The sequence below is a fragment of the Cynoglossus semilaevis genome, chromosome 10 (genome assembly GCF_000523025.1).
Source record: "Cynoglossus semilaevis isolate Cse_v1.0 chromosome 10, Cse_v1.0, whole genome shotgun sequence".
Lineage (NCBI taxonomy): Eukaryota > Metazoa > Chordata > Actinopteri > Pleuronectiformes > Cynoglossidae > Cynoglossus > Cynoglossus semilaevis.
This window is the reverse complement of record NC_024316.1, coordinates 19885969-19891687: the sequence shown is the minus strand read 5'-3', so window position 1 is coordinate 19891687 and position 5719 is coordinate 19885969. Positions and strand designations below refer to the sequence as shown.

Here is a 5719-nt window from a genome sequence, read left to right as displayed (position 1 = left end):
GGGGGGGGGGGGTCACAGAGACAGAAGCTACATGTGAGTGACAGAGCAGAGTTGGTCGTCAGGACGATACGGTCCAGGCAGAACCCGGAGCAGCCACCACGTCCTCATCACTGATGCTGAACAACAGGGCCGGTCGTCAGGAGGGAGAAGGAGACGCCGACGTCGGGGGTGAGTGACAAAAACACCTGCCACAGGCTGAGACGTGTGTGTGTGTGTGTGTGTGTGTGTGTGTGTGGGAACCAGAACTGTTCTGTCAGGGACGGAGTTCCAGGGGAACTCCAACACAGAACTTTGAATGTGTCACTGAAAAGTCTGATTAAATCACAGCTGCAGACCATGAGCGTCACCTCCTCCGTCACCTCCTCCGTCACCTCCTCCGTCACCTCCTCCGTCACCTCCTCCGTCACCTCCTCCGTCACCTCCTCCGTCACCTCCTCCGTCACCTCCTCCGTCACCTCCTCCGTCACCTCCTCCGTCACCTCAGTTAGAGTCTTGACCAGAGTCCAACTTTGGAGGTTTTAAAGTCTCAGAGGTCACAGAGTGGAGTCGACTCACTCACAGTGAGTGTGAATTCAGTGTGAACTGAGTGTGAACTGACGTCTCAGTTTTCATGTTATATTTCTGTTGGCGACAGAATGAAGTGGTTGTGTGTGTAATCTGACGGATTAGATTAAACACTGTGTTTGTGCAGATCCTTTTGTTGTTTGACTGTCAGAAAACTCCTGTTTGTCTAGAATCGGTTCCTGACTCACAGCTGTGTGTGTGTGTGTGTGTGTGTGTGATCACTTCACCCTGACGTCTCAGACAAACGTCTGAAACTGTTTCCATAACCTGACATTCACTCTGTTGTGACTCTTTCATCTTCATCTTAAAGAATCTCTCCAGACAGATTTAGCTTTGAAAGTGATGTAGTGCAGAGAGACGGCAGATGGGATGGGGGTGGGGGGGGGTGCGAGGTCAGAATCGAACCTGAGTTTATGCAGAAGGCTCCGCTCTTACAGTCTCAACACGTCAACATGTCCAACTGTTTAGAAAATGTGTTGTTGATGATGTGAGAGTGAAATCGTGAGACTTTGAAGTTCTGACCAATCCCTGGTCATTCTCTGATCATCTGATCAATATTGACAGTTAAAATATATATAAGACATAAGTCAGAGCTGAGGCTAACACTGGATTCACATCAAGTCAGTGTTGTGTTGGGAAATATATCTTTGTGTTGTTGTTGTTCTCAGTTTAACAGTCGTCGTTTATCCATTTGTTCGACTTTATGTCTTTGTTAAAAAGACTGAGTCAAAGGAAAGTTAGCAGAGAGGACGGGTGACAGCGTTAGCTGCTCTCGGCTAAGCTACATGCTAAAAACCAGTTAGCTGAACAACTGGTGCAGAGGATGTTTTTGTTTTCCTGTCACCAGTGTTTCAGGAAAATGTTTTTTTAGGATGACATGTCGTTATAAAAACCAGAGTCAGTCGTAGAAATGGACTGGACGTCAGAGCGACAGAGACATCTGGCCCACAGACTGCGTCCAGCCCAGGCTGCGGTTGTGTGAGAAAGAGCAGCATTTGCCTGGGATTAACTTTAAGTCGTACTGTTTGGAGATTGTACTTTTTCAAACGTTACAGTCTGTTGATCTTGACGGAACAATCCCATCTGTCTGTTCCACATAGAACCGGAGCTCGGTGGAGATTAGAGTCTGGAACACGGGGTTTTGTCCTGCGGCTTTGTGGGAAATAATCAACCAAGGCCTTCAGTCAGACTCTCTAGAGGGCAGTGTTTTTTCTTTTTTGTCTACTGCTATTCGTGTTTGTTTGTTTTTCAAATATAATTTGACAAAATTTGCCCAAAAGAAACCATAATTATGGTTTAATTATTAATTATTAACCATAAATATGACAGTGATTTTACTACAGTTGGAGATTCTTTCTTCCTTGAAAACTGTCGTCGTCAGGAATCAGCGCCGATAGGAAACTGAAAATATATTCTTTATATTTGACCTTCATGCGTCGGTAATCCCAAAACATATAAATATTAATTTGGGTGTCTGAGATTACAGACGCACGACGCCCCAGGGACCGTCTGAACATGTTGAAGTGGTTACACCTGCAGACAGAGCTGTCATCTAGTGGTCTCCTAGTGCGCCCCCTGCTGCTTAAAAGAATAAATAATAGTAATAATAGTAATAGTTAACAGGCCTGACTTCTGGCCTTTTCTCTCTTAATTCTTCTTAAGTTCTTAATTTAAAGAACGCTTCAGTATCTTAATCACATCAAACCCAGCTGCTCCACAGACGGGCTGTAGGTGAACCCTGGTCTGTTGTTCCAGTCAGTCACATGGTCACAGCTGTCAGTGTACCATCGACTGTAGTCTCTGGTTCGTGGTCGTCGTCAGTGAAGGTGACAGATTATAATTAACCAAATGACTTCATGGAATTATTTCCAATCGTCAGTTAGAGCTGACCAGGTGTCAGTGACAGATGTGATGGGGGGGTCAGTGGGGGGGTCAGTGGGGGGGCGTTGGTTGTAATCTTTTAGGAGCAGTAGAAACGAATCAGCGGCCGTGTCACGTGACGGTTCCAGATCATCTGTGGTCCAGTCTCCGCTGCTGCTGCTCCTGGACATTAGCCATGAAACAGGAAACAGCTTTTCCGTCTGTGACCTTTGACCCCACGAAGACAGTTTTTATGGCGTTTACAGACTTCTCCGACAGCTGTAAAAACATTTCACCGTTTCACGTCCAGAACCTCCAACACGATACAGTAGGAGCACCGCTGTAGTTCAACACCTTCAACCAACAGTACCTGGTACTGTTAGCACTTTGATGATGTCACCGCGTGGACGTCTCACGGCTTCGACACCAGCGTCCGCTGGAATGTGAACACAGAACCCTAAGTCTAACCAGATGTTGGTGCCAGGAGGCCTCTTTTCCTGGAAATCTAATATTACGCCTTTGCATGTGGTCACTTCCTGTTCCACCACCAGCCTACGGCCGGCGCTGACAGTCGGCTCCATGTTTCTGGAACATGATTCACCTTTAACCTGTTAGTCGCTGGAGGACGACGGCGGTTCGTTTTTATTGTAACGATACCAAGAAAATAGAAATGAACTGTGTTTGATTAGAACCTCGCTATTCTCCCACACTAGAGTCTAACCTCTCTCTACCTCTCTCTCTCCCCCCCCCCGCTGCCCCCCCCATCTGTGTCTGTGTTCCAGTCGACGTCAGAGAGAGTTGTCCGTTCATCCACAGTCGGCAGTATGACAGTAAGAACATGGCTCTGTTTGAGGTGAGTGGTGAACCTGGTGTCCAGCAGGGGGCACTGGTGTCAAACAACCACTGACTGTGTCTGTCCCGCAGGAGGAGATGGACACCAGTCCGATGGTCTCTGCTCTGCTCAGCAGCCTGGCCGACTACTCCAACCTGCCAACAGGCAGCAAGGAGCACGAGGAGGCGGAGAACCACGAGGGGGGGCGTGTCCCTCCAAGAAACCTGTCAAGGTAAATCTGGGGGGGTTTGTCAACCCAACCTGCTTCACACCAGGCAGGTGCATATATTAACAGCTGCATCGCTGCCACCTACAGGTTGTAATTATTTCAGTGAATGTTCTCGAAATGAAAAACCATGAACGCAGGTTTGATGAACACCGTGTCTTCTGATGGACTACCACTGGGGGCAGAGTGGAGACAGCATACAGTGGACGTTCAGAGACGTCCTTCACTCCTCTCGCCTTTTTTCTCTCCGTGTTTTCCAGGCCCCACAGTTGGGGACCCTCATGGGGGTGTACCTGCCGTGTATCCAGAATATTTTCGGGGTGATCCTCTTCCTGCGGATGACCTGGATGGTGGGGATCGGCGGAGTCTTCGGCTCCTTCGTCATCGTCTTCATGTGTTGCTCCACGGTGAGTCAAACAGCAGACGACAGACCACGCCTTCACGGACCTTCGGTCCAGACGCTCATGTCTGACCACTGCATTAACCGTTCTGTCGACTGTTACTGCAGCGCTCAGGTCAGAGTCCTGCCCCTTCATCAGTGGGGGCCACAGTGGTGGGGGCCACAGTGGTGGGGGCCACTGGTCTTCTCTCCAGGCCACGCCCCCAATGTTTGATACTGTATATAATTATATTACATACCATATTTGATGTGTTGTTGTTGCAGGTGCCGTGTCTGGAAACTATCAAAATACACTTGACTACAGTTCTAGTTGGGGCAGAGGTTTTCAACGGGAGGTCTGAGGCCCGTAGGGGGGTCAGAGGAATTAACCACAGGGACTGAGATTCAACGTTTCCTCGTGTTTTTCCCTCATTAAACTTAAATGCGACCAATTTTCACAGAGCAGCTTCATGGGAAATGAAACACAGGCCTACGCCCCCGGGGGGGGGCACCAGCTTCTGGGGGAGGGGCAACAATCACCCCAAATCTTACATGAAAAAGATGCCATTGGGGGGATTTGAGGGGGGGCATCAACCCTTGGCCCAGTTCCATTCTTGGTGTTTTGTTTCAGACGATGCTCACGGCCGTCTCCATGAGCGCCATCGCCACCAATGGAGTTGTACCAGGTGGGTTGACTGTGTGTGTGTGTGTGTGTGTGTGTGTGTGTGTGTGACACAGGTGACTCCTCTGTCTCTGCTTCACAGCTGGAGGTTCTTACTACATGATCTCGCGCTCCCTGGGCCCAGAGTTTGGTGGCGCTGTTGGCATCTGCTTCTACTTAGGAACCACGTTTGCAGGAGCCATGTACATTCTTGGATGCATCGAAATTCTGCTGGTAGGTTCCTGTGGTTCCTGTGGTTCCTGTGGTTCTTCAGTCTGTTTGTGGGTCAGTCTGCTGTAATCTGATTACTCTAATCCCACTGAGAATGGAGACGTGAACGTCCTGTTGGTCAGATATTCACTTCCTGTTCTGGAGCAGTGGGATCTAGTCCCAGTGTGATCCTAGTCTCAGACTCTGCTGCTGATGAAGTCAATTACTGAAGTACAGTTTTCACTGTGACCCACTGCCGCCCGGTCCCTATGACCTACAGTCCGGTGCTGGTCCCTGGACCAGGGGTTGGGGACCCCAATATTTACCAGAGGAGTTTCTGAGGTTTTCAGACTTTGTTTTTCTGTTTCTCTCCAGATCTACATCGTTCCTCAGGCGGCCATCTTTAAGATGGAGGGTCTGGAGGAGGGGGGGGCAGAGGCCGCCCTCCTCAACAACATGCGTGTGTACGGCACCGTCGTCCTCGGCTTCACGGCACTGGTGGTCTTTGTGGGGGTCAAGTACGTGAACAGACTGACGCTGGTCTTCCTGGCCTGTGTCGTCCTCTCCATCCTGTCCGTCTACGTCGGCATCATCAAATCAGCCGTCCACCCCCCCGACTTCCCGTGAGTGGGGGCTGGACTCACTCAGTACACACACACACATACTGTACATATGTTTACAGTACATATATGTGTATATATATGTGAGTGTTCTCGTCTGTGTCCACCTACAGCGTGTGTCTTTTGGGGAATCGAACCCTTGTCTCTAAGAGCTACGATGTGTGCGCAAAGGTCATGGAAATAGCCAATGAGACGGTCGGCACCAGACTGTGGCGCTCCTTCTGTGATTCTGACTCGCTCAACGCCACCTATGACGACTACTTCACCAACAACAACGTGACGGAGATCCAGGGAATCCCAGGGGTCAGGAGCGGCGTCCTGGCTGGTGAGACACGGTGGGGGGGCCGGGGGGGCGCGGGTAAGGTCG

The 5719-nt window shown here is 49.8% G+C and overlaps 1 pseudogene; it reads left to right on the top strand.

The window, feature by feature from the left end:
* Positions 1-9: 9 nt before the first annotated feature.
* Positions 10-5719, top strand: part of LOC103385552 (solute carrier family 12 member 5-like) — a 19242-nt pseudogene continuing 13532 nt past the window's right edge.